This window comes from Rhyacophila brunnea, unplaced genomic scaffold (genome assembly GCF_057557595.1).
Source record: "Rhyacophila brunnea isolate RB1 unplaced genomic scaffold, BYU_Rbru_1.0 scaffold_23, whole genome shotgun sequence".
NCBI lineage: Eukaryota > Metazoa > Arthropoda > Insecta > Trichoptera > Rhyacophilidae > Rhyacophila > Rhyacophila brunnea.
The window spans coordinates 22,773,205-22,793,850 of NW_028232893.1; the positions used below are offsets into that span (position 1 = coordinate 22,773,205).

Genomic DNA, 20,646 nt, shown 5'->3' on the forward strand with positions numbered 1-20,646 from the left:
TAAAAAATCACTATCTTCCCACGTCATTCGGCATCATATATTGTTCGCTCGTCCGTCTTGCGAAGGGCGTCGAAAGAGAAACCAGTACGCCACATCGGCAGCTGCTGGCGATAAAAAAGGACACCCTGAAAGCCTTAACGATGTCTTCGGAGTGACGTCGAGGGTGGTGCGACCCCTCGCTCCCCCACCACGGCGCAGGAGCTGTCAAACGCATCGCTTACAGTTTGATAATGCCACTCTATCTATACAGCGGAGTTTTTTTACGAATTTCCCGAACGGTGAAAATGGCTATTTTATAGCAGGCATATTCTTTGTCTTTGATTTGGCTTTTGCTCTCTAGTAAATGTTTTGTGGTTGGTATTTTAATTTTTAGAGCCTAATGTATAGAGTTTTAACGTTATGTCATCATAATCATTATCATCATCAGCCTGGGGCGATCCACTACTGGATGAAAACCTCCCTTAGTTCGGTGGGTGGATAACATCAATAGAAAGGTAGAGGGGCTGAGTTTGACTGACTGAAGAGAGAGAGCTGGGCATTGATATACATATCAATCACACATAAATTGCACGTAAAATATTTCACCGTGGCACAGTTCGTCATGAGCTTTCTAGCAGAAAGAGATAACACTGTATACTATACGGTCTCAAATTTTATTAGATTCAATATGAACATTAATTCAATTTCCATAGCTGATTTTGACAAGATTCATGAATTCAAGAATGAAAACCTAACCTAACCTAACAAATAATCCAGTAAGTATATCGGCTATTTTAAAAAAATGTTTGCCGCTGGGTTCCTGAAACCGACAAGAACCGTGTTTTATTTAGACGTGAATTATATCCCAGTGCAATAGGTACCCAAAGAGGTTGGATGGTCTTTAATATACGACCATATATTACCGATAGAATATTTCCCGTGATACGGCGAACTTCATACGTACAAGTTTCTGGATACGCTAAAAATGTGTAGATATACTTATTAATTTGAATAAAGAATAGTCTGATTACATACAAACAGTGATTAATCGTAAAATACAAATACATTAATAACATACGTGGAAAATACGTTTTGTTATTATAATATTACGTAGCACTTTACGTAGGTATTATTATTGTAAGAAAAGAAAATCTCATTATTTCCCAACAATGAAAACACAATAAATAAGCTCTGTCATTCATCAGAATGGCAGTCCGGCTTCTCCGGTTAATTAGCAAGAAAAACCAAAAAGAAAATTAGTTATTTATTACATAGAATGTTTTTACTATGAGTTTTTCAATTACAGAGGTTTTCTGAGGTTAATGTCATCTATTATAACAGTGGCTCAATGCTTAAAGGTCCATTGTCATAATTATCAATTGTCGGCAAATGCAGTTTAAAGTTTTTCTGATTTTGAAAATATTTTTTTTTTGTTGCCAATAAACAAAAAACTTTATACGTATCATTTTTAAGTGTCCTATTTCAATCTTGTCATCATTTTAGAGCACTTTTTATTACGAATATGACGTATATATTTAAAAAGTTAGAATTATTGACATTGGACGTTTTTGTATACAGCTAGTTTTTGAAGGGACAGTGAACTGTAAAACCATGCTAACGCGCGTGTTTGAACATGTACCAACCCGAAAAAAAAATATTTTTTTTTTAGTTAGCTACATATTACAAAGACATAGCTTATAATCAGTATCTTTAGAATTGTCTTCAAATGTGTTAATCGTGCCCTTTTTTGGAATAATAAAATGCCCAATTCTTGTCAAATTTGGGATCACAGAGATTATCAATATAATTTTGTATCGTAAATATTTCACCATAACAATTTCGATATAAATTATACTGATGGTTTTATAAATGCGTTTAAAAATTAATAAATCTAAAAAATCTTAACACCACTGCACATTTATGTACTGAAATATGACTATATTCTAAAACATTAGATCGATAGGTTTAAAAGAATACTATTATATGTAATAAAAATACTTTTTGCAGTCATCAAATGTTTAAAATAAATATACAAGATAACAAGGCTTGGAAATTATACAAATAGATTATCTACAACGTTTAAGGAATGTCCAGGCTTATGCTCTGAAAATACCATAAAAGCTCCATTTTTACCTACGTGGCGCATGTGGGCCCTCGTATCTACCGAAATTGATGACTTTCATGATTAGGGCGGCCATGTTGTACCACCAGCTGTTCATCACTTTCCATCGGAATCTGCATGACGTGTAGTTGTTTGGTATTTTAATTTGGTATGATATCCAACTATTAAGTTTAATTTTATATGGATATATAATTTATTAAGAAACATATAACTGTTTTAATTGTATATATCTATTTCCGATAAGAAATCTCACGCGAACTGTGCCACGGTGAAATGTTTTACATATTATGTACTATTTACATGTAACCCATTTTTAGAACATTATTGTGCACATTATATATATGTAAATTAAAAAATATTTTTATAATTAACGGAGGCAAGACAAGACATGAAGCACTTTGACCTAGCTCTGACCACTCGATGGAAGCCAATCAGTTGCTCCATCATACTGGTATATGGAGTCGACGCCTGGGCTTTAAAGCTGGCGCGTACACAAGAGGGTGGGTCCGACCCAATAAAATTATTAATGGACAACGCACTCAGTACAGTAGCTAGCAAGTAAATATAGCGTAGCGACATTCGCACATGCATAGGTAGACGTCACGCAATTTCCATTATGCGATATCACGCATCGGGAATTTATAGCAATATCACCTTTATTGTAATGGCGTTAGAACAGTATTTCTAGTATCAATGTTCATTTGAGCGAACCCGTTCGAACCGAACCATTCGGCAGACCCGACAAAGAGCGTCGGGAATTTATAGCAATATCACCTTTATTATAATGGCGTTAGAACAGATTATGCCATTCGGCAGACCCAACAAAAAAGTAAGTGTCATTTTTTTGTCTAGATGCTTCGTCCATATTAATGTCATTGGTCCGACCCACCAAATTTACAGAATATACAGAAAACGTTATATCTCACGCATGTGGTACATGGTGCAACGTGATACGAGTGACGTGGCTTTAAATACAAAGTAAAACGACATTGCATACCTTTTACCCGTAGCGTGAGTACCATTAATGCGCGTGACCTCATATTACATTACAGAAGTCTGTTTCTGCCTTTAATCTCGTCGACAAAAATCTACCAGATGAGGTACGAAAAGATACCATTCTACATGAATAATACTAAATTTGTTTTAAATCTTTAACATTACGTCTTCAAAAATCTGGACTTCTTAATTCTCCAACTGAGAAGGAGATAACTCGTGATAGATTCCTGGAGGATAGCTGTACATTCGGGTATGGACCAAAATTGTCTGTACGCCAGTTTAACCGAGCCGATATCCTGAACAAGTGAATTCTGATAAAAAAAATCATCGTTCCGTGAACATTGAAAAAAGTCACCTGCGCCGCAATTTTGTTAACTAGTAAATTTTTACGATATAAATTTCAAAATCTCGCTTCCGAAATACTTCATATTTTTAAGTTTTAAACTTTTAATCGGATAAAAATATACATTTATCTATGTGCACTTTGCAATTTTGAAATATTGTAGTGCACCCTCCTTGAGAAAAAGGTTGCCCCCCTCTGACGAAGTGTAAAGATTTTAACAGAAAACCTAACCGCACACGAAATCACACCAATAAAACTTGATGCAGTCGTTTTTGTCTGAGGAATTGTCACTTTGGTTCGGTATTGACAATTTTATTTTGTGGCGTGGGATCTCAGAGTAATGATATATAGAGAGCGCCTATTTTTCGGCAAAATGAAGCCGTGTTTCTTGCGTATAACGCATAGTAGAACCTCGATTTTATAATTATCAACTTAACCATGAAACGTTATACGAGTACCACCATGTTGCTTCTCAGTACGTCTACATATTTACATCTTTATATATAACACAAAAACAATAAATTTCAGCAACACGTCTTCGCAGTTTTTAAATGAATGTAATCAGTCAAATCCGTACTGAACGGCGACGTTCACAAAAAATATTTAATTCAGCCGTAGTAATTATATCTTACTCTAACGCATAGTGCGGATATATAAGCATGCTGAATGCTTACTCACTCGCTCTTATGGTTCGTTTTTGTTCAGGCCTTGCGTAGGATATTTTCTCGCCTAAAATAAGCCTCTACACTTTCACCGAATCAACGCCACTTACATGGCTATATTACGCTAAATATTGAATATATAATGAGACGATGGATTACAGGTCAATTGCAATAACAATAATTTAACGGGCAAAGGTAAAATAGGGATCTACGCGGTAATTACTTGGTCTCTATAGCAGTGGCGATCGGTGAGTTATTTTACTGGGAGTTCACTTTTTTTTAAAGTACCTATGTTATTGTTCATTTGTATGAGAAATCTATTCTTCTGTTTTTCATCGACACAAATTAATTCTTTTTTGGATACTTAGCATATATAATGCCTTCAATCTTGGTTGCGTGACAGTGTTTCTGCTAAAATGCTATGTTAGAACTTGCGAGTGCCAGCTGCTCGGTCGACATGACGTCATATGACATCATTGTGACGTACTACCAGAGTGATAATAGCACTCGAGAAAATAACGCTACTCAGACAGCGGCGCTATTCATTGTCACCATACACATATAGGTATTTCATCGTAATAATATCTACGGTGAGCACTGCGCGCTGGGCGGCATGCCTCGAGCGTGTATTGGCTGACGTCACAATTACGTCATGTCGTCTGGTGTCACACGAGTCGATAGTTAGGAAATCGCGGTGCTGGGCGTCTTACGAGGCTTGAGCGGCTCGCGCAACTCAAACGTATAAACCGTGTGTGAAAATGTTCGTAGACAAAGTCTTTTTTTGGTTATACGTTTATACGGTTCGAGTATGGAACGCGCCTTGGCGACAGTGAGTGGCGCTCGAAGAGGTATTGCTATCTCATGCTATCACCTACAAACGAATATTATTGCTGTCGCACTCATTCTCATTACAAGGCATGATTGCTTGAGCGATCGAGGAACGCGCTCCCGAATAGCATTGCATTTGGCAAAGCGAAACCACACGGACGATGCCAGCGCGACGCGTGAATTTTTGTATATTATATTTAAAATAGCCGGTTAAGAACACACACTTATTACAATTTGTTTTTGTATATGAATTAATGACTACGGTAATAGATCAGAATACTTTTAATAAATGAAATACTTATTTGAAAAAAAAATCTTTTCGCAAGAATTGAGTGGGTAGGTGTTCACCGCTCCAGCGCTCTCAAAGGCGCATCGCCACTGCTCTATAGTCACCTCATAATGCTAATAAATCTACCAGACTAACAAGAAACAAAAGTCCGCCTATTATAAGACACTATTAAAACATGACGTGGAGATTAACTTACTATCACTGCAGTGCTCGAAACGGACCGAAACACAGCTTCTTAATACGAACATAAATCCTAGAGACTATCGCTCCGTCTCGTGGAAAATTAAAAAAATGCGTTTCTGTCATTTAGATTTATCAGAAAATTAGACATTATCAGTTAATATTTAAATTCGTTTACTTATAATGTGTCATTTATAACTACAAAGCAGTGACGTCGTGTGGAGCTAGGCATACTATTCACTGGTGTTTAAACATATCATCATCAGCCATGGTCGATCCACTGCTGAATGAAGGCTTCCCCTAGCTCCCTACACTCTTCTCGATCTCTAGATGAATATCGCAATGCGTTTGATAACGATTTGATTTATCGTTTATTGTTTCAAACTACCTTCCAACGGATATTGTTGTCTGAGAATGTCTGTTTCTCAGTTTTCTGTGAATGAATGTTTGTTTTATAATATACTTAATCAAAATAGCTTTACAATTGAACATACATAATTCTGAAAACACTTTCGATCGATTTACAATCATTTTACAACGCTTGAGACCACTGTAGCTAGAGAATGTCTTACAATGTGTGGGTAAAGAACCTAACTAAATAATACAGAAATAATCGAAAACTCAATTGTATACTTACATTCGTAATAGAATTCTTATAACTATTTTTTTCCCTATGAAAATATGTTCGGCACGTCAGACAGCCGAAAAATAATATTTGGGAAATTTTGGCACGCGTACGTAAAAAGGTTCGTTAACCCTGGCATAGTATATTATTAGGTTGACATTCTGAAACAAAAACAATGAGTGCCTAGGTATAATATTTATTTAACGTTAATTATTTACGTTACCTCCTGAAATTATGAAAAATACAAGAAGTCATTAAAAACAAAGCCGCTTTATGTCTCTAGCCCTAGAGAAACATAACAAATTAATATATTCTACGTTCTTGTTAACTTTACTCAGAAAAAACCTCTCTAGTAATAATTTAAAATATATTATACCGCTCCGATTTTCTAGGTAGGTAAATATTTTCCGTAAGCCACATAATGAGAAATGAAATCTGAGAAAAGATCTGTCTTTTGTGTCAAACTAATTTGCTCTGGCAACACTCGATATCTGTTTTTTTATTTTATTTTATTCACGCTACAGTCTGACTTGCCAAACCTTACAGTTGTCATTACAAGCAACATAATAATAATTATTATTGGCTTGTCGTAATAATCATATTTCTAGGGGTGTTTTTATGGAGTTGTCATTTTTTTCCACCCTCTTGTCATCCCTGTGAATGGGTGAAGGGGTTGGATGAAGTGCTGACAACCTATCTAAAATGTTCTTCCGTCAGCCTTCGTTTATCTATGCAAATGATGCATTTAAATCTTTTAAATATGAAAACAAAACTGAAAGAATGTTACAAATACTAATGATTAAATTATTTATTAACGAATATAGTTGTTAGAATACTCAGTAGACTTCCCGTCGGAATTACAATGAATATGGGTTCGAGTCCCACCCGGGACCAATATTTTTCAATAGATATTTTTTCTAATATGTATATTTCTTATATATTCCAATTATGGTTGTTAAAAGAAGAACTATTTAAGTGGGTCCAAACATCTGTTGAGCCTATCGGACCGTCCGACCTGATCGCCACAAAGATCAATTTTATTGTTTAAAAAATTGCTGCTTCATACTGCAAACGTAAAGGTCTCTTCACTTAGGTCATTTGGATGTTTTATATCAGCATTTTATTTATACTTTATTATTAATTGTTCGCTGTTTTCCGTGCTCCTCTCTCTCTCTAACTCATGGAAACTCAGTCAAAGCACACTGTGATTTCACACTTGTGAGCCACATGTGCGTGGCTATCTCAATTTTGGAAAACTGATTAAAGATCACGCCATTTGATTTTTTTAGAAAGTACTTGTAAAATTATAGAAACGGCAATAAGTTTTTCAAGTAAAATCGTTGATTTCTTTTAATCTACTAAAATTTCAAAACGTTATCTTGGGAAGACTACAAAACACTCATTATCATAGACCAGTGGTGGTGAACATATCGCATGCGAGATAATTTTGCATGCCACGCGTTTGAAGAGAAAAAAATACCTATAATATTACTAAATGACAGATCGCATTGTACAAAAAATAGCAGGCAAATACTCTTCAAGAATAAGCATTACGTTTAATGTAAATATGTTATTGCATAGCTCGATTCTTAGGCTTTATGCATCGCATAAAATATTATCGCACTAGCCTCATCAGGCAGTGGGGGTAGCTCTGATTTTGATCAATTTACAATTCTTGGGACCACTGTAGCGAAAGAATGCCTCATCTAATCGGAGCAATTTTAGCGTCAATGTGTGCGTAAAGAACCAAACTAAGTAATACACTAACAAACAATTTCATTTCTACCCACAAAAATGGCTGTACCAAATAAGAAACAAAAACTTGGTGGAGCTAGTAGTAGTCATTCTGGCAGACAGTTTCAAAATTGGTGGACCGAAATTTATGGCGTTATTGAAAAAAGTGATTAAGCTATATGTATGCTATGTTCTGTGAGCGGTATTAAGAACATCATGAATTTTTAACCTTATCACTGCTAGCCAATTTTTACCAGGTGGACACTTGTAGGCCAGCTATTTTTGGAATAAAATAAATCCCTTAAAATATATGAAATAGGAACAAAATGATAAATACTTGTGAAAATTACCAAATCAACATGTTTCTCAAGTTTATCGTGAATATTTTCATACTAAAATATTAAATATTGTTCAGAAAATATACACAAACCGTTCATTCAGAAGTTATAACGTTTACAAGAACCCACGAGTCAACTTGTCCATGGCCTGACGCGACATACATGCTTTGGCGAGTTAACTCGTCCGTGGCACTTATCAGTTTAATAGAATAGGCACGTCAAACAATCGAAAAATAATATTTGGGAAATTTTGGCGCGCGTACGTAAAAAGGTTTTCCGACCCTGCTATAGATTAATCTGTGATAAAAAGGTTATGTCGTGCTATTTAATACCTCTTTTTAAAAGATCTTTGACAGTCTAATACAGACATAAGAAGAAAAATCTACTGTGAATTCTATGTACTGTAGATTAGTTTTCATAATTTACTCGTGACTTCTCAATCAGTATCCGGATCGATATGTGCATTTTATCCCACACAGCAGTTTATTTGCTTTTAACTCCCTCCCCTACTTAGCAGCCTGTCCCCAACAAACGTGTCTTGCGTCAACCCCCCTATCCTACTTGTCTCATCTTGTTGAGTAAAGCTGTTTGCAGAGTCAAGAAAAACTGTATTATCCAGAGACGTTTCCAAATTCTGTTTTCCTTTTCAGTTATGTAAGGAATCCTGTTAACAAGACGAGTCCACATATAAGACGTTTCTACAACGTTACAAATTACATTGTAATTGAATTTCTGACACAAATAAAGCCGAAAACAAGTTGACAAGGCTTAATTGAGGTATTTTCATCATCATTTCCAGTCGGGATCGATTCACAGCTGGATGAAGACCTACACTACATTTGTGTACTCTTTTCCGTGGCCCGTTTCAGAGGGGACACCGGTGTTGCGCTCGATATAATATAGGAGGCCTTTGTATTCGAATAAAAGGGCCTTTGTATTATATTTATGAACGCCGCAGTACTAATGAGTCAACGCATGCCCGGTACAGTTTTCCGTCGGCCGCGGGAATGGGACGATTTGACACCGCGAACTGGCCTCCGCCGATTGGCCTCCGGTAATTGGCCGCGGGTACAATCGGACGCCGGCCCAATTGGACGCCGACCCAATTCGACGCCGACCCAATTGGCCTCCGGGAGGATTGGACGCCGCATAGTTGAATTAAATGCGCAAAGGAATAGACGTACGTTACGATTTGTTGGAGTAAGTAAGCAAGTCAGTTTAATATGCTTCTATCTTCTCAGTAGTTGTACCTTATACATTTTGCGCTTGACACATTTTTAATATAGATTGAGAATAATTATTATGCCTTATGATGTTTATTAAAAGAAAATAAGTCTTCTCTCGCTAAAACTTAAAGATGTGCATAATCAATTAATTTATTGTCTATACACGGGTACTTATTTATATTTACAACAAATATTAAAAATAATGTTAGATGTTAGAATGAAAATTAACTTATATTTCAGCGTTTTATCGACTTAATATTATAATAAAGCTTAAACATATATATTATTATGCATAAATGCGTATTTTAGGATAGTATGAAATTAAAAACAAAATATTTAGTAAGTTATCTGCTAAGTATAAATGTTTCAGTAGTTTGATTGATAAACTATGTACTGGGTGCTGGATGAAATCCCGAAGTCCGAAATCCCGAATGGCCGAAATCCCGAAAAATAAAAAAATACAAACATCAAAAATTGCGCAATTTTTGCAAGAGAGACAAAAACCCAGTTTTTGTGGAAATATAAAAAAAAATGTAAAATACACACATCAATAATTGCGCAATCGTGCGCGCAATTTTTGTAAGAGAGACAAATCTCATTTTTGCGGAAAATGGGTTTTCCGATTGCGCAATTTTTTTCAGGAGAGACCATTTTATAGAACGAATGGATTTTGTGTCTCTTGCAAAAATTGCGCAATTTCACTGAAATTTCACTGAAACATTTATACTTAGCAGATAACTTACTTAATATTTTGTTTTTAATTTCATACTATCTTAAAATACGCATTTATGCATAATAATATACATGTTTAAGCTTTATTATAATATTAAGTCGATAAAATGCTGAAATATAATGTAATTTTCATTCTAACATCTAACATTATTTTTAATATTTGTTGTAAATATAAATAAGTACCCGTGTATAGACAATTAATTAATTGATTATGCACATCTTTAAGTTTTAGCGAGGGAAGACTTATTTTCTTTTAATAAACATCATAAGGCATAATAATTATTCTCAATCTATATTAAAAATGTGTCAAGTGCGAAATGTATAAGGTACAATTACTGAGAAGATAGAAGCATATTAAACTGACTTGCTTACTTACTCCAACAAATCGTAACGTACGTCTATTCCTTTGCGCATTTAATTCAACTGTGCGGCGTCCAATCCTCCCGGAGGCCAATTGGGTCGGTGTCGAATTGGGTCGGCGTCCAATTAGGCCGGCGTCCGATTGTACCGGCGGCCAATTACCGGAGGCCAATCGGCGGAGGCCAGTTCGCGGTGCCAAATCGTCCTAGACCCGTCGGCCGCTACATTCTCAAGCCGCCGATACACTTGTATATGTTCTAATTTATCACGCAAACTTATGCGTTGACACATTAGCTCTGGGGCGGTCATAAACATAATACAAAGGCCCCTTTATTCGTATTCAATGGCCTCCTATATTATATCGAGCGCGACAACGGTGTCCCGTCTGAAACGGGCCTAACTCGCTGCCACGTACAGCTACCAAACTTGGTGAGTTTATCAATCTAGCAGGTTGTACATTTAATACACCTTGGGCATTAACACCTGTGTACCATCGTAATATATTTTTGGTTTGCCACTGTGTGTACTTCTTCCTTCTTTCCCCGACGTTTCGGCCTAGTTGCAGAATATACCATTATCAATAGATATGTGTTATAATAAACTGTAATGTAAGTATATGAATTCAAACGGCGATCTAAGAATGCCAAAAGGAATCCGATTACTTAAGAGAAAACGTTGCTCAGAGTAACGTGTCAATCGTTACAACCAGAGATACCGGATCGAATATTGGATTTTGCTGATAGTGCTGGAAGCCATTGGCATTCTTAGAACGACGTTTGTATTTATACACCTACACTACACTTCATCATAACACATATCTCTTGATAATGCCCTCTGCAACGATCCCGAAACATCGAGGAAAGGAGGAAGAAGTACACGCGGTGGAAACCCAAGAATCTATTACGATGAAAAACAACCGCGGAAGTCTCAAACCTGTGTACCAATTGAACGTAGTTATGCAGAATGTAGCCAGTCCACAATAATGTCGAGCTAAGATAATGGCACTTTAACAACAGCATGATATTAAAAATGTATGTACACTTGTAAATAGTATTTTATTTCAAGAATAGTTTTTGCGGCTTGGCTATTTTCAGCAGAATGTAGAGAAAACCTCGCATCTGATCTATATCATCTCATTTTTTTATTTTTTGTGGACTGGTTACTTTCTGCATAACTATGTCCAATAATTAATATCACGTCTATGGGTATTTTTTTACCATGTTCGATCCTAATAAGATCATAATGACACTGCACAGAGTTGTATTAGAAGATTTTTTAGCCAATAATTTTATTGCTCAACCTATTTGGTATATTCTCTGATTTCAGCACATATTGAAAACATAATATTTCGTTCGATTTTGTGTATTATCAGTAGTAGAGATTTCACCATTATACACGGTTCAGAACATGTGACGTCTCTACTGAAAAACATACTCAATAGCCCAAAGTCAACTTGCTTATCTCCAAGTGTTTCTCGTTAAAAAAACACATAATATATCTACAACTGAAAGAGGAAACAATACAAAAAACGAAAACAACGTGGGCCAAAGTTAGACAGGCAGGCAGCAAAGTTAGCCGAACCTTCGTCACTCCAATTTTGAAAGCCTACAAATTTAATATTAACAATGATTCTATTTATCCGTTATAGTTATAAACTTTTCACCAACATCTCAGCAATAGTTTTCATAGGGGCAACCGGGTTGAGACGTCCCCGTCTGGCCGCAAAGCTTAATCCAAATCAAATAATTCATTAATCAAATGAAATGTGATCCGTGGACAGCGATCATAGCCATACTACACAAGTGTACCCATTTGCATTAAACCCAACCAGATGATGAGATCCAAGAGTTTTTTTATGTAGTTAAAACACTGATAATTTCAGAATTATTCAAGACATCACAACAAGTAAAGGCCGGTTCGGATTGGTCGAGTAGCTTAGTGGAGTGGCGAATGATTTAGTTACCACTAAATGATTTAGTACCTAACTGAAAAGTGTCCGAACACAGCACATTAGTGAGTGACTTGTCAAAATGAATAGAGCACAACGTATAAAGCAAAAATAAATAATTAACTATTTTTTTTTATTCAACGAATAATTCACAAGATTTAAGAATGTCCTTTTCTTTACCATACATAATAACACTGATAAATATATAACTAATAGAAAAAAATCTTTTTTATATAAAAATACGACACCCAGCAGGTTCGAGCCTGCGTGATAAACCTGATTCGAAGTGATTTCAAATTATGTATGTTAAAAAAATAAACACATTCACTGCTGACCAGATAATTACTTAAACTATTTAAATTATAAAAACTTCGAAAAAATAGAAAAAATTGGTTTGACTCGACTAAATGATTTTATTAAACTACACGACTACATTTGTCTATTCATACACGTTTAGTTACTAAATTACTGGACTAATCCAAACCAGCCTTTAGATGGCGTCATATAGATAGGTAGCAGGTGATAATTTACATATTACCAGAAACGGTGTGAGAAGTGGTTGTATTACGGAATTGAGAGCAAGAATGTCGACAGTCTCCGAACAATCACCGCGCGTAGCACCCTTATCGTATGTCAAAATAAGTATGGTATCAAATTATTTGTGTAGTTTTATATAACACAAATATTTCATTTATAATAATTTATACAGGAAATCCTCTTTTTCTTTAACTATGTCCGCCCCTCAGCTGGCACCTCCAAGAATCCCTGTTGCTCGCCATTCTTCATGCGGCATTCTAGACCATGCCAGCATCCCGTAACCTCAACGTATATACACTGTAGGTAGAGAGTATTTAGCAGCCTTACAGGACGCTGGAAACCCGTAGGCTTGAAGAATAGGCAATCTAGAATGTAATTCTCTTCAGGCATCCGAAGCATGTCACCGTACCAGGTCCAACGTCGCCTCTTCTCTCTCAGCGAATTTTTTTTATTCAATAAATAATTAATTAAACTCAAGATTTGAGAATACAACATTGGTGGCGCTTTTAGCAGTGGACTGTATAATTTTGAAGGTAATATAATAGATTCCGGATCTAGGGGTAGGGGTGATTTAACAGGATGCCAGATACTGACCTGTTTTGATGATTTATGATAGCTCCGTGATGTGGTTGCACTGTCACTCGCGTGGTATTCTTTTTTTGGGTTACCCGGTGCGCGACACTTGACGGTACGCTTGTTTATGGATGTTATGTGATAGGTGAGGTTAATCAATGATGATGATAGGTTGTATGAACGGCTTTCCAGGTATTCAGAAATATCGCTTGTACGACAGTCACACTATATCAAGGTGACCTGGCTGTGGCCCACGAACAACTGAATCAGTTTGTATTTTACGCGGTGCGACAACACTCACCCAATTGTATCGTTGAGCTGACTCACGCACGACGGCGGTCTTGGAGTAATTGTATGTTGTTTGCAATTACGGTCTTCTTTGACCCATAATCGCTCATCGTCTGGTCTTGCAACAATACTAAATGAGGAGATTTGAGTAGGGGGGAACCAAGAATGAATGCGACCACAATTTGGCTCAACCAAACATTATATATACTATATATCTTACTATTTACTACTCTACATATCGCACCGTGAGTGTAAAACCAACGTATCTGCAAATTTTTCAATTTCGAGATTAAATGCAAAACAACTGCAGAAGTCGTGAACCTGATCATGTAAAAGTGAAGTAACTGAAAGAACATGCAATATAATGTAGATATAAACCAAATATTATGTTTTTTTTTTAGAAAATATATTTCTCCTAATAAAACGAAGACTTCAAACCCTAATATATCCAAAATATGTCTTTTGCAGATGCGTTGGTTTTACATTCACGGTGCGATATTATATTTTTGATTACTAGTATTCGAGTTACTCTGTAAATACAGTGCATTCTTCGCAATAATCGAAAATTATTTTCATAATTATTCCACGATAAATGTTTTGAGAGATGTTAAGGTGATTCATCAGTGAAACGGCAAATAATTTTCAACCATAGGCGCGACGAAATTTTGCACTCGCTCCCATTCGGAGAGAGAATGTAGAGCTGGAAGCACGTCATTTTGCTTCGTGATGACGACGGCCGTAATAATTCTTAAATCGTGTAAAGATGACTTAAAACTTTACCCATTTACTTTAAAAAGAAAACATGTCAATGAATATGTTATTATTGTTACTGATAAAACAATTAACAGAACATTATATGGACACATGTTGGATTTATAAGACAAATTATATTTGGTTTGACATGCCTCATTTGCACCCGTGACCCGCAATCCGCGCATCGAATAGCGACGATTTTTTTAGACCGTGTCTCAACTGAGGTATGGCCTTAATAATTCTTCAGCAATCAATAAATAAATCGCATTTTTTAACCGTGCCGATTTAACACATCGCTTATACGCCCACGGTGGCCGCGCGGCTTAAGTGTTCGACTATAACGCCGTGGGTCCCAGGTTCGAATCCTGGGTCTGGCAAGTACACATATTGTTTTTCAATTTGTGTGTCAGGGTATGGACCTAATAGGTTGAGCAAGTGGCTGACATCCATTTCTCGTAAAAAACAAAATCTGACAATACAAACCTCTATTCTGTGGAGGCCCATATGATCCTATTAGGATCGGATATGGTCGAAAGAAGAAAAGAAAAGTTGATGTCCGTTCATTCTGTTTCAAACAAACGTTTCCATAATATTTTAAGAATAGTATTTCTTTGTTTTTCAAACATTGTTGCTAAGTATTTAAACAAAATCTTTTTTTGGTTTTACTAAATCCGCTTCTGATTTAAAGTCAACTAGTTTCAAAGTTGAGCCCTCATACAATCGCAGCAGGGCATGATAAACTAGTCAGGTCCTTCGGTGTGATACAGATAATATCATTCATACTCAAGCGGTGACATCATTTGTCAGACCCCGCCTTTACGAATAAATTTGCATTTAACTTCTTCTATGAGAAATAATTGCCAGCCGCAACTTTTCGTTTTAAATCGATAGGAGCTTGACAGACATTTTAAATCAAAAGTAAATACACATTTTCATACAAAATCATTACAAAAAAAAATGCAAACATTTCACCACAATACATTTTAAATTTAAGTCAATTCCATAAATTATTAAAATTAATATCCGGATATACCAATTCTAAATGTGTGATATTCTTTTATTCATTTCTACACACATTGTACATTTCTCACATGAAACATGGTCGATGTATCTTCTTCTTCTTGTTCGGCCGTGTCCACCTCTTATACTTATATGAATACCACACGGCGCCTCCAAGAATCCTTATCGCTCACCAGTCTTCTTGCATCGATCCAAATCACACCAGCAGTTCATAACTCCGTCGTATACACTATATAGATTTTAATGGGAATGGGACAACTGGACGTTAGGACAATTGGGCGCCGCATTGTCGAATTAAATAATTAGACGTTCTGTTACGTCCCCAAAAAGTGGAATAGTTTAAGTAAGATAGTTAATCACTTTCACTAAGTCTTTTAGGTTTCGTAATATACGAAATTAAATAGTCTTTATACTTGTTAGGTATTATTTGCTATTTTATTATTATTATACAGAGGACTATGAAATAGGACTCTGTAAAAGTCTCTTTTGATTTGTCAGGAATAGCGAAAGAGGGCGGAAATATTCACAGGAGATATCAAATCGAAAATAGAAGAACTTTTGATAGATGTTTGATTTATTAAACGGCGATAAATTACAAGTAATACAGATTTATTACAATTGACAGAAAGCCAACTTACATACTATAGGTACAATGGTCGACAAAGAACTAACAAATTCATTACGTGTACAATGGTTCATATATAGATTGAATAATGTTCTAGATATTTCCAATTATCAAACACAAATAACATGACATTATTGTTTTGTGGTTTTCTAGAATTAATTAGAATAAAATGAATCAATATTTAAATTGACAATATTATTGATATCAGAGGATGCTATTGTTATCACAGGAAGTTGCGGTTTCTCTAATTAGAATCTCTTATCGACGTATCGATCTAATGCATAACGGTTCGTAAAGATTTTATTCAGAAAGTAGACGAAGAATTTTATTCAGTTTCTATCTACTACTTAGTTGTTTTATTCATTTTGCTCTTAACATTATTTTTTTATTGTGGAGGCTTTCTATAAAAATGAAAGAACTCTCGTCTCATTGAAATTTAAACATATTGTACACAATTAAATCATTATTAAATTAAATTCTCACCAAGTATTAAATAGTAATATAATAAATTTAATATAAGTAATATATTATATTTTAAAGTACCTATAATTCACAAACGTCTATTTATTTTAGAATATCATTCGATTGCGTGGCGCCTAGTTGTCCCGGCGGAAAATCGTCCTAGACCCGTATTTAGTGGCCTTCCAGGACGATGGAATCCGGTTGGCTTGTAGAATAGGCCTTTCAAGTTAAAGTTATCTTCTGGCATCCACACCACGTAGTCAACCAGCATGATAAGAAACTGCTTGGATTGTTCTCTTATCTCCTCGTTCCTCCTAAAGTCATAGCCCACCGCGCACCCAGTATCCGTCGCAAACATATATTCTCGAAGCTCAGTATACGGTTGCTCTAAGCCCAATAAGCGTCGAATACTTACACACGATACGGCAGTTTACGTGCATCTACATGTCTCACTTGATTCCAAATTCATCTGAATAATCAGAATTTTTTATCAAATTAGAGACTATAATTGGACAAACTGCAGTTTAAGCCCTAAAATTGTATGAATATAACCTTAGATTATAGATTCACCTAGACGCCACCCATTGCATTGTTAAATGAAGCTGCGTGCCGTGCATTTGGTTTATGGGCGAGTGAACGCATTCGTATACAAATGTTCGAGACCATAGACCATTTCGCTGGTGCTCGCCCAAAGTGCTCGCACTAGACGCTCAAAATTAAAATATATTTTTCTATTTTTTTACGTCATATAGTATTTTTAAGCGGTCAAAATGCAACCATTAGGTGAAAATATCCATAATTTAAGTTATTTTAAAGAAACACGGTCATTTGATATTAAACAATATACAAATAAATTATCACGAACATATATCAACTTACCTATGAAACGTAATACCATCTTCTTACTTATCAGTACGGCTACCACATTTTAATACAGCACACAAAACCATCTTTTCTACTTAATTAACTAAAAATATTTACCACTGACTTGATGTTTAACACAAAAAATATCAATTTTAGCAACACGCGCTCGCAGGTTATCGACGCTTAGTTAAGCAAAAAACTAAGATTTGGCGGCTACGCCGACAACAAAGTCTTCTATACATCTGTAAACATTTTATCTTACTCTAGCGCGTGTCGCAGAGATTATAAGGATGCCGAATACTTGAATATAACACATTTTTTTCATCGCCCTCTAAATTCGACCGCCTTCTTGTTATGCACGTTTTGCGCATGCGAATGGGGTGGCACTGGTTATAGTCCATATATCCATATAGAGCCTTTTCGCTGTCGAACACATACACCGATTTTCTGCTTCGACGATTGTCTCAACTATTACATTATTTACTTCTCTCAGAATATAATACTATTTCTGTGAATTCATATTAAATTTCACGTACGATTGTAAGTGTTAACATCTGTGTCAGTGAAACAGAAAACGTTGTTTCAAATCTTTTGTTTGCATGACTTTTTGTATTACGTTTTCTAGCAAGCTGTAAAACTTGTTGATATGCCAAGAGTTTGTCCCACGTACAGTATCACATGTCGCACTGTTGCAAGAGTTTCAAGATAACTATATTTTTAGTTTACTCGATAAAATTTTGCTCAAACGCTACTTCAAGAAATATTATTCTATCTATTGTCACCAGCGCATCTATTCTATACGCAAGACTGCTATAGTAGGGATTGCAATACCGGTTTTAAAAATCCAAAATACCGGAATTTTCGGTATTAAGAAAGCACACTCGTTTACGTTTTTGAAAATGAATTATTAGTTATGTGCTGCTAGTGCAAATGCAACTACTAATGCAAATATATTGAGTGAATCCAACAAAGGTGAAAAAATAATAAAACAAATTTCATCAAATATATTTATATACCTAAGTACAAGCGCTGAATTTAAGAAGCTTTTCCTGCAGCCGGACTTATTTGCACTTGATGAACTTTTGGGGGCTTTTGTTAAAATTATCAATATATTCATATTATTTGTAAAAAATCATTAGTTCTACAATTATTATGATTACTACATTGGACGCTAAAGACGCGCCCAGCGCGCAACGATTAAGATGGCCATTCGATATAATTAGCATGTTATTGTTATTGCAGTCAATGTGTACATATTTATAAATGTCAATATAATAAATGTAGGTATGTAGGTTTTTGCTATAAAATAATAATTTTAATTGCTATATTTTTATTGATAAGCACCTACTTCTATTTTTCTAATGTTTAAGAAATACCGAAAAACCGGTATTGACATTTTCATTCGGTATTGCAATTCCTACGAGGGTAGTTTTTCATTTTTTGTATCGAAGTATTAGCACTTGCAATATGTTAATTATAATTGTTACAATAAGTGCTATGTTTTAAAAACACCTCTCTTGGCTGTGTTAAATTTGACAGATTTGACTGTTTAGACGGCTAACTTATTGTAACTGCTACAATAAGTGCTAATACTTCGGTACGAAAAATGAAAAACTACCCTCGGTAGCTGCAGATAGCGGCCTGTAGTAATCTTGTGTATAGAATAAATGCACAGATCAGCTTACCCCTACTGATCAATTGCAGTGTTATCCAGCTTGAACAGAAATACCAATAAGCGTTCGTGTTGGTAACGAAGACTGCTTTCTGAGATCTCGGAACAGCCTTCCTTTTTGCCATATTAATCCATGGTTGTCTGTTTAGTTTATAGAAGTTAGACTGGTTTCCTTTTTTTTTGTACATACCTACACAAATTCTACACAGTTATCGAGACACTGTCGTCTAGACCAGTGTTTCTCAACCGGCGGTCCATACATTTTTGGTGTCCAAATGCATATGTTAAAAAATTCAATAAAATCTTTAAAACCCGTGCACCTGCAAGTGTTCGTGCATTGTGTTTTTATTCTTAAAATAGATTAGTGGTTTTACGTGATAAAATCAACCGCAATCAGACAGTATTATGCTTTACTACATAAATAAATAATATTTTTTTATTTCTGCGTTAGCGGTCCGTAAAACGTTTTTTTTTTTTATTTTCAGTGGTCCTCGTGTCTAAAAAGATTGAGAAACACTTGTCTAGACTGTAATAATTAAAAATGGGTCATCATTAACAGCCATGATCTATCCACTGCTGGGTGAATGCCTCATCTATCTCTTTTCACTTGTTTCAATCCCAAGTTTTCCACCGAACGTTTTGAGTTCGTCTATCCAACTGGTTTTAGGGTGTCCTTGTAGTAGTTTGGTGCCCCTTGATTACTACTGTATGACGACATTTTTCTAAGAATTGTTCACTCACTGATTATTATCAATGATTATTAATTTAAATAAAACGTGTAGCGGAATGACTGCTAAAAGAGACCCACTGATGGCACTGCCCATTGACTGGACGCCGCAAGCGATATGTAGACGGATTTGGATTTAACCCTATGTCAACTCTGTAATTTTTATCTCACATTCTTATAGCCAGTCAGCTTAGTCTGATTAGCTATAACCCTTTTGATCATACAGGTCCTCTATTTTGAAACTAAGCACCTTACACTATCAAGATTCGTTTCTAATATTAAGTGTGGTTATCTAGTTATCAAATGTGATACTTACCTGCATGGCCCCCACAGGGGGGGCTGACAGGGCTCTGGCCTGGGGGGCCGGGCTCTGGAAGGGCCCAGCGTGGTGAGTCGACCGGATAAGTGAGATAAACACAGATCACAAATTTGCTCAAATGGAAAAAAAGTCGCCTGCCTATTTTACTTCAATGATATTAACAATTAAAAATATTTAGTTCTAGGCACGATACCATTTTTAACTGTGTGCCGATACTCGACAACTCCATAGGTAATTCAACTGGATGTACCTACATATTAAAAATACAAAAAAGCTACAAATACACCTTAATTTTACCGCATACACCATTTGTAAAACGAAACTGCAGCGCGTCCCTTACCCTTAGCGATAGGTAGGGGGGGCGCCAAACATTATAGCCTAGGGGCCCGCTTCAGCGCTTCAGGATGTGGGGGCCATGCCTACCTGAACTGAACTAATTCTTTG

General features: G+C 35.8%; 1 protein-coding gene across 1 annotated transcript in view; it reads left to right on the plus strand.

Annotated features, from left to right (window-relative positions):
- Nucleotides 1-20,646, plus strand: part of LOC147069729 (uncharacterized) — a 325,303-nt gene that overhangs the window by 246,716 nt on the left and 57,941 nt on the right. The gene's annotated exons all lie outside the window — the stretch shown is intronic.